This window comes from Solanum dulcamara, chromosome 4 (genome assembly GCF_947179165.1).
Source record: "Solanum dulcamara chromosome 4, daSolDulc1.2, whole genome shotgun sequence".
NCBI classification, from domain to species: Eukaryota; Viridiplantae; Streptophyta; class Magnoliopsida; order Solanales; family Solanaceae; genus Solanum; species Solanum dulcamara.
In genome coordinates, this window is record NC_077240.1 from 38161388 (window position 1) to 38171978 (window position 10591).

Sequence of the window (10591 nt, forward strand, 5' to 3'; positions counted from 1 at the left end):
TTAGTAAGTTTCTAGTAATAAAATTTAGTGTCACGACCCAACCCACCATACCGTGTGGGCACCTACTGTAACACATAGATAGGAGAACCCTTAGAAAAATACATGCGGAAGTTTGACAAAGAGCCATTAATAGCCAAAAATAGTAGTGGAAACACCATAAATAAAGTTTTAAAAAAAACTCTCATTTGATTACAAGAAAACACTTTAACACCCCCAAGAAAACTAGTCTAAATAGGTACAAAAGCTTTTAATGATATAGAATATAAATAAAAATATGACGCAGCTCTCACCATAAGGATAGAAGAGTAGAAACTGTTGGAGACTCTTCTTTGTCTTCACCTATGAAATATCACTGACCCTGCAACCAGACTATGCCAATTGGCATAGCAAAAGTCGTATCAGTACAAATAACACGTACTGGTAGGCATCATCGGCCAATCCGATACCCACCGCATAATATAAAGGAATCGACAAGAAGAAAACATTCTCTTAAGAGATTCACCGCCAACCTTATGCAAAACTCTTATCATTCTCATAACTTCATTAAATTCGTTCAAGCCTAACTCTTATCCTTTCTAGTTGGTCTGCTGTAAACTCTAATATAAATCAAGGTCTAGCCCTCATATCACATAGAGAAGTTTTCAAACTACGGAGCAGTACTAACTTTATCTAACCCGTCTACTATATTTAGTTTACACTATCATATGTCCTTAGGATAATTAACATCTCTCTTGGAAGAGAACAACAATAGGAGACTAAAGCTCACCTCCTAACTGCTACTGTCCCGCCATGGCAAGACCTATCCCGCCCTAGCGGCCTCAGTGTAGTGGGATTCCTCCCGCTAGGGTGGCCTGCCTGGAGACAAAATCTCTGAAAACCTTCCAATACTCTTTTTAACCCATGTGCCTACATGACATCAATAATAACTAACCTTTAAGTCATTAATCTCTCTTAACAGAGGCATTGACTTTTTCTCACTTGTTTACCCACAACCTCATACCTGCTGTGCGGACGCATCTAGCACCAATAACATAATCCGAACAGGCATATACATGAATACATAATTATTTTACCATTTCAAGAGCAATAAACAGTTTCATGCGGTAAATCTCAATTACAACAGTCAATATGATAACATTAGGACCTTTGGTCCTTTCATATCAGTTATTACATAGGATGGTCATGCTCAATTATAATATGATCAGTTTCTCTATTTTTACACATATAGTCAAGATCAATTCACAGATGATAGTCACACATTGGTTCTCTCATGGAACCCATATCCAAACCATAAATGTGTTGGAACGTGTCACCAGATCCTATATATGTGTCGGAACGTGATAGTCGATCCTATATATATATCAGAATATGACACTTGATCTAATATACGTGTCAAAATATAACACCCGATTCAATATATGTATCAAAATATGACACCCGATCTAATATCATAATCACAACCATAATCATAATTCATATATTTGCACAATCAAGTAATAAGTTCATTGCATGCATAGAAACCTAGCCTGCCTTGGAGCCAAGCAACTCTAGAGAGGCATTGTGGCTTCAACCCTAGCTTTCAGACAATGAGATGGTGAAAGTGGGCCTGAATTTTGCCGATTGGTACTTTTCTTGTGCTGAAATCTCCTTCTTCCTTCTTTTCCAAGCCTAGAGCAACCTTCGGAGGGTTTCTGGGGTAACCCTCGCCTCTTTTGGCACTTAGGGACAAGTGAAGAAAATAAAAACTTGTGACATTAAATTCTACCCCAACCATCCCGCTCTGGCAGCTCACATCCCGCTGGAGCGGCGCTGCCGTAGCGGGATTATGTCTGCTCTGGTGGGATGGTGTGGGTCCAGATGACAAAATTTTACAATTTCCCATATCCCTTAGTAACGAAGATTTAAATCGTATAATAGATACCAATTTACCCCTCGTTCATCCCTGAACGATAACGCGGAAGAGAGGATACGAGCCGATCCAAGAGTCCTCTCAAATAAATGGTGAGACACCACTACAACTTAGGGAAAGGATCACATCCCAGACTAACCCCTTTACGTCAACCATTACACCCGATGTTTTACCAACACGAATCCCATTCCAGAAGTTTCTATGGGATACTACGTCCCTTGTATATCATGATACCATCTTAATTTTTTCTCAAACATTACACCTCGAGACTGTCAAATATCTCTAAACCACCCAATTAATAAGGTTCATTGGATTCTATATTAACTGAAACCTTGTCAACTCTCATATTAGGGAAAATTTTAACCAGGTACTTATACCCTTACCAATGCTATAATAGAACATCATCCCCACTCAAAGAGTAGTAACGACAAGGCATCTCACAAATCAAACACAAGAATCAATAGATCACGATTACGTTTATAAGGATGTTCAATCACAATCAATAATCAAGCATCAATCACATTCGTCGGTAATGATCCCGGCATCACACTCTTCATCCCATCACATGATTCAAAAACAAATGCAATTCGGCATGTTCACACATTAATGAAGAATGGCAAGCTCAAGCAATTCACTATTACCATGGGACTATCAAGGCATACCATAAGATTCCCACCCTTGTCAATAGCAAGCATTTTCAATAAAGGGTCATCTCATAGGACCTACAACCACCTATATATATTGGAACGTGACACCCAATTTAAGATATGTGTCAAAACGTGACACCTGATCCAAATATGTATCAGAATGTGACATCTGATCCCAACATACAGACAACCACAATTACATTCTGTATCTTAACATTATATCACCAAGAATATATTCATCATGAAACAGGCCAACAGGTGATCATTTCACATATATTCAAGAATTTTTCCCTATTCATATACATATAGTCATATCGTGAAGTAATTTAACAAGTATATTAAACACATACGAAAAACTAAACCATCACCTATGTTGTCAACCCCTAAGGTTTATCGCCAATATCCACATATTTTATATCTTTGTATATGCTACTATGTCCATTACAACTTCACCCGTCTATATGCAACAATATCATAATCAATGTCTCCCCAATCATTACACCAACCTCTTACCCAGGTCACTTCAAATTAAACAACTAAGACAACCAAATTTATGTATGTGACCCATAGCTTAGTTATACAAATTCTCATTAAATTCCCTTCGATACTACACAATGGGTATAGATTTAACTACTCAAGTAAGAGAATTAACTAATACTTGTTCTGGAGTAGAAGGAGGCAAAACGGGGGAAAATAGGGAAACTCTTTCAGAGGTTTCTGTCTCGTGAAATCCCACTCTGGCGGTCCCATGCTGGCAAGATATTCTCGCTGGTGCGGAAATCACCGAGACAGTAGCCTCAGTAACTTTCCCTGGTGCACTTTCCTTCTCCATATCCCCCTTAGGACTTTCAGAGTTAAACTTAACCCATTTGACTCTTTTTTCATGAGAATTTTAACAAGAACTATCCCAAAGTAGAACTCAGCACTGCACGTAGGAGATTATCACTCCTCATTACCTTAGCATAACAACTATGCACACCACAAAAAGTCGTTCATTACCCCTCATTAGACCAATAACCCCATGATAAATAGGAGCACAATCTAGAAACAACTAAAGCATTTAGTTCCCATAAACTCAATTCAGTAGTTCAAATAATTCTCACAGATAGAAATACAATCAAGCAACAACTAAAGCAATGAGTCCCCATAAACTCAATCCAATAGTTAAAATAATCATGATAACAAGTACAACATAACTCGAACTCTCAATCTCAAGTATTGACTTAATAAGCACCTGACACCACATTAAGGCCTTTAACCTAATTTCAAAATCAACTCAAGCAATGCATAGACCAAAATTTAGCATCACATTATTTAAATCTAATTATGAAACATGTTAAGGAGATATTTCACAATAACAAATTCCACTATTATGCAATAATAGCCATTTTTCTCACATGGTTCCCAACCAATTCCGACTGTCCTGAACTCGGAGTTTTTCTACAGTCATGTATCATTTTTTTCTTTACCATCTTTACCAATGGTAAGTCCATGCACAATTAAGATTGAATTTCCTCACATAATTTCAGTCATTCAAGAAAGTATACTTCACACACTACAGGTACTTCAGGCAATACTATACACACAATCACATCATATCAGGGAAGTACACTTCACACCTTGGAAGTTGTTCAGGCAACACTATGTACATAATCACAATTCAAGGCTTACAACACTCAAGAAAGTCAATTTATTTAATTAGTTTGCTTCATGAATGACATTCAATTGATCATCCATGCACTTACACAACCTGTAAGGCTAGATACCAATTGGAACCTTCTCGGTTCTAATTTCTCTTACTTGTGTCCCTTCAGTCTCGACAATGGCATCAAGTTTATTTCATTGAGATACCAATTAAAATCTGGAGATACCAATTGAATTCAACCCATACCACAAGAGATAAATTATACAAAAGGAGAGAAGAAATGGAACAACTTTCTAGAATGCTTCATAGCTTCTTGAAGATTAGATGTGAAAGTCAACACACCAATCCTCTAACAATGCTCATCTCCAAAGCTTTAGAATCAACCTTGGTATGGATGGGTCCGCTTGCAATCCTAATGGCAAGATTTGGATCTTCTGGACTCAAGATGTCGATTGTAAAGTTATTGATGTTGACGACCAACAGATCACTTGCGAGGTGAAACACGTAGAGCATCAAAATGCATTTCTTATGACATTTGTTTATGGAAAATACAAAGATACTCTTAGAAGGCCTCTCTGGGATAGGCTCCTTCACCACGCTCCCACTAACCTTCCTTGGTGCACAGTTGGAGACTTCAATGTCATTACCTCCACTAATGAGAAACTAGGTGGAATCCCTTATAACATGCGAAAAAGCTTCGAGTTTATCAGCGTTATTGAAGCTTGTGCACTTACAGATTTAGGGTATCATGTCTCAGACTACACTTGGTGTAATCAACGAGATATGCATAAAAGAATTTGGAAGCGACTCGATAGAGCTATGGTGTCCGATAATTGGTTAGCCGTTATGCCTCACACTTCAATTACCCATCTTCCCTCTACTGGTTCTGACCATAACCCTTTACTAATAGAGATGAATGCTAGGCAGGATTCTGCGATTAAATATTTTAAATTCTTGAATTGTTGGGTGGATAACCCTACTTTTCTCGAAACTGTAGAGTCCTGCTGGGGCAGACCCATGACAGGGAATCCAATGTTGTCCTTCCACCAAAAAATGAAAAGACTTTCCTCTACCCTTAGCAAATGGTCGCGAGTGGAATTCGGCGACATTTTTGCCAAGGTTAAGGAATATGAAGAATTGGTGAAAAGTGCCGAAGAAAATCTGATAGTGTCCAATAATGAAGAGAACAGGATGCAATTGCATGCACTCAACGCCGAATACATCAGATTTCTTAAAATTGAAGAGAACATTCTCAAACAAAAAAGTCAGGTACATTGGTTCAAGGATGGAGATGCTAACACCAAGTATTTCCATGCTCTAATCCGTGGTAGGAGAAGGAGACTGTTCATTCACAAGGTTACCAACGAAGAGGGGGATTGGATTCAAGGCGACGAACACATTGCTAGAGCAGCATGCGATCATTTTCAGAAAATATTTACAGGCGATGAGTCTCCGATTCTGGAGAACATCTTGAATTACGTTCCTAGAATGATCACAGATGCTCAGAATGAAAACCTTCAAGCCACGCCTACCATAGAGGAGTTGAAACATGTGGTCTTCTCCATGAATCCTAATTCTGCAGCTGGTTCGGATGGTATGAATGGAAAATTCTTCCAAGCTTGTTAGGAGATTATTTCGGAAGACCTACTAGCAGTGGTTACTTCTTTCTTTGGGGGGTATGCTATGCCGAAGTTCTTTTCTCATGCCTGTTTGATCCTGCTCCCAAAGGTATATCACCCCAACACACTCTCTGACTATAGACCCATTAGTCTCAGTAACTTCACCAATAAGATCATATCAAAACTCATTTGCCTCAAGCTTGCTCCGATTCTCCCCGGTCTTATTTCTCCCAATCAGTCCGGGTTTGTAAAAGGAAGAAGCATCTCCAAAAATATCATGCTAGCACAGGAGATTATCTACGATATCCGAAAGCCTGTTATTGGCGACAACGTGGTTATCAAGTTAGACATGGCCAAAGCATATGATAAAGTCTCCTGGTCCTATACTTGTCTGGTACTGAGAAGGATGGGCTTCGGTGAGACCTTTATTGATATGATTTGGCGAATCATGTCTAACAACTGGTACTCTGTTATCGTTAATGGGTCTAGACATGGTATTTTCCACTCCACCAGAGGGCTCAAACAGGGTGATCCTCTTTCTCCCGCCTTATTTATTTTGGGAGCGGAGGTGTTGTCAAGAATGTTGAATAGTCTTCATAGTTACCACTTCTACCGTGGTTTTCATATGGAGAAAAGAGGCCCACAGATTAATCATTTGAGTTTTGCGGATGACATTATCATCTTTTCCTCCGGAAGAAGGGAAATTCTTTAGATTATCATGAAGACCTTGACTCTGTATGAAAAGACATCGGGGCAGCTTATAAACAAGAATAAGAGACACTTCATGATGCATCCCAGTGCGCTCTAAGACAATATGGAAACGGTGAAACAGGTTACGGGTTTCACTCAGAAGCATAGTCTCATTACCTACTTAGGATGCCCTCTGTACATTGGCAGGCAGAGAGTCATGTACTACACGAACATGGTCTCTAAAGTTGTCAACAGAATTAGAGGGTGGCACTCCAAAATCCTCAGCTACGGCGGTAGAGCTACACTCGTGAGATACATACTTCAGTCGCTCCTCATTCACCTTCTTTCGGCCATTACTCCCCCCCGTACCACTCTCAAACAAATTGAGAGAGTCACCGCTGATTTTTTCTGGGGGTGGAAGGATAAAAAGAAAAAATACCATTAGGCTTCATGGAAAAAACTTTGTTACCCTTATGACGAAGGAGGTATTGGGTAAAGGAGAACTATAGATGTGTGCAAATCTCTCCAGTTAAAGCAATGGTGGATCTTTAGAGCTAAACCAACGTTGTGGGGTGAGTTCCTTAGAGCCAAATACTGTCAGAGAGCCAACCCCATCATCAAAAAATTCCATTCTGGCCAGTCGCTTGTGTGGAAACACATGATGCACAACAAACACATTGCCGAACCTCCCATTCAATGGAGGATTCACTCGGGTTCATGTTGTTTTTGGTGGGACGATTGGCTAGGTATCGGACCCTTAGCCAACTATAGGCAGGAGTTGGGAAGAGCAAGCAATGCTAGGGTGGCTTATTTTCTTATAGATGGGCAATGGAACATCGATATGCTAAATCAGTTGGCACCGGTGTAACTCGTTCCTCTCATCACTTCTTCCACACTTCAGCTGCAAGGAAACACACCGGACCAGGCCATTTGGAAGCTGAATAGCAATGGGAACTTCACATGCTCCTCGGCATGGCAGCTTGTGAGGGAACATAGGACCAAGACACTTTCCGACCATTACACTTGGCACAAAAACATCCCCTTTAAATGCTCTTTTTTGCTGTGGAGGGCTTTTAGAGGCAAGCTGCCAACGGAGGAAAAGATCATTGCATTCGGTCATGTTTCCACTCCATGCTATTGCTGCCACAGCCCAGGTCCGGACACCATAGAGCACATTTTCAACACGGGCCACTTCGCTATGAATATTTGGCGCTACTTCTCTGACTCCCTAGGCATAAAGCATGAAGCCACACCCCTCAAACCTCTTATAATGATCTGGTGGCTTCACAAGTACCGCACAGAAGCTCACAAACTTATCCTTCACTCCACCCCAATATTTATATGTTAGAATTTATGGAAGAATAGGTGCGCAAGCAAATACGGGGGAAAGATTTCTAGCCTGGCGAGAGTGAAATTTGCCATTTTCAAAGACATCTCTAATCTACTTAGAGTCGCGTACCCCTATATCCATTGGCCTTCGAACTGGATCCACACTATTTCCTGCATAGATAAGTGTGCTCATGAAATGAAGATCACCCAAGTCTCGTGGACTAAGCCACAACTTGGTTTCGTTAAGCTGAACACTGATGGAAGCGTGTTGGGTAATCCGGGGGCAATTGGGGGTGGAATCTTAAGAGATCATATGGGTAGATTCATCTTCGCCTACGCCATACCGTTAGGGGAGGGAACCAACAATCAAGCCGAACTAGAGGCGGCAGTTTATGGGCTTAAATGGTACATTCAACAGGGCTTTTAGCACGTTATCCTAGAAGTCGACTCGGAGTTGATCAATAAATGGATCAATCATCAGACGAAACCTCCGTGGAGCCTTCACTGGGAAACTCATGACCTTGTTGTTATTTCCGAATTATTTGTTTTCTTTTCTTGCAGGCATGTATACAGGGAGGCAAACTTCACTGCGGATGCTCTCTCCAAGCACAGTCACACTCTTACCACTCCAGGCCACTACACCACCCTCCAGCAGCTACCTCGGGGTACACGAGGATACTACATGCTAGATAGAGCCGGCCTACCTAGCTTTAGACGGAGGAAGACCAAAAGGATTAAGAAGCCTCCATGATCTACTACTTATGTTGCAGCATTGGATTGAGCGCCCAATTGTAGTGTTTGTCTCCATGTTATATTTTTAGCCATGTTATTTGATGATCCTAGTTGACGCTAAAATTTTGTTGTAGATAGCTTTTATGAGGATTCATCCCCAGTTTTATTTAGATTTTTCCTTTATTTTATGTAAAGGGCGAGTCTCCCTTATTTATGCTTTCCTAACTTCTTTGTATCGAGAGGAGCCCTCTTTTTTAGGTGCATAGTTTCTAGGTTTCCTTTTCGTGTGCTTTTATCGGGGGTGAGTTGGCTGACCTTAGTAGGATGGCCGATTTATGAACCACCATAGGATTGGAGGTTAGGTTTATGTCCCCCTCCGTGTATTTTTTTGTTTTATGTATAATAAGGCTTGGGGGTGTGCGGCTCAACCTCTGGCTGTGCACGAGAGGTGGGAGCCTCGTGTAGGGTTTGTTCCCGTAAAAAAAAAACACCAATCCATAAGAGTCTATTCCACATTTGCTCTTCTACTGGGAGACCGATAACCTAGTCTCTAATACCAAATTATCACAACCCAATCTATCGAGCAGTGAGGGCACCTACTGTAACACCTAGATAGGAGAACCCTCAGAAAAATATATGTGAAAGTTTGACAAAAAGCCATTAATAGACAAAAATAGTAGTGGAAACATCGTAAATAAAGTTTTTTTTAAAAACTCCCATTTGATTACAAGAAAACACTTTAACACCCCCCCTCCCAAGGATACTACTCTAAATAGGTACAAGAGCTTCTAAAGATATAGAGTATAAACAAAAATATGACACAACTCCCACCATAAGGATGGAAGAGTAGAAGCAGTTGGAGACTCTTTTTCGTCTTCACCTATGAAATATCACTGACCCTGCAACCAGACTATGTCAAGTGGCATAGAAAGAGTAGTATCAGTACAAACAACATGTATTGGCAGGAATCATTGGTCAATCTGATACCCACCGTATATTATAAAGGAATCGACAAGAAGAAAACATTCTCTTAAGAGATTTACCGCCAACCTTATGCAAAACTCTTATCATTCTCATAACCTCATTAAATTCATTCAAGCTTAACTCTTATCCCTTCTAGTTGGTCCGCTGTCAACTCTAATACAAATCAAGGCCTAGACCTTCTATCACATAGAGAAGTTTCCAAACTACGGGCCAGTACTAACTCCATCTAACCCGTCTACGATATTTAGTTTATACCATCACATGGCCTTAGAATTATTAACATCTCACTTCGAAGAGGACAACATTAGGAGACAAAAGCTCACCTACTAACCGCTACTGTCCTGCCATGGTGGGACCTATCCCACACTGGCTGCCTCTCCACAGCGGGATTCCTCCCATCAAGGCGGCCTGCCCGGAGATAGAATCTCTGAAAGCCTTCCAATCCTCTTTTTAACCCACGTGCCTACATGACATCAACAATAATTAATCTTATGTCATTAATCTCTCTTAACATAGGCATTGATTGTTTCCCACTTGTTTACCCACAACTTCATACATGTTGTGCGGATGCATCTAGCACCCATAACATAATTCGAATAGGCATATACATGAATACATTGTTATTTTACCATTTCAAGAGTAATAAATAGTTTCACATGGTAAATCTCAATTACAAAAGTCAACATGATAACACTAGGACCTTCGATCCTTTCATATCAGTTATTACACAAGATGGACATGCTTAGTTATAATCTGATCGATTTTTCTATAATTACACATATAGTCAAGATCAATTCGCAGATGATAGTCACACATTGATTCTCTCATGGAACCCATACCCAAACAATATATGTCTCAAAACATGACACCTGATCCTATATATGTGTCAGAATGTGACATCCAATCTTATATATGTGTCGAAATATGATATCAGATCAGATATACATGTCGAAACGTGACACCACATATTGGTTATCTCATGAAACCCATACCCAAACCATATATATCTCAAAATGTGACACTCGATCATATATAT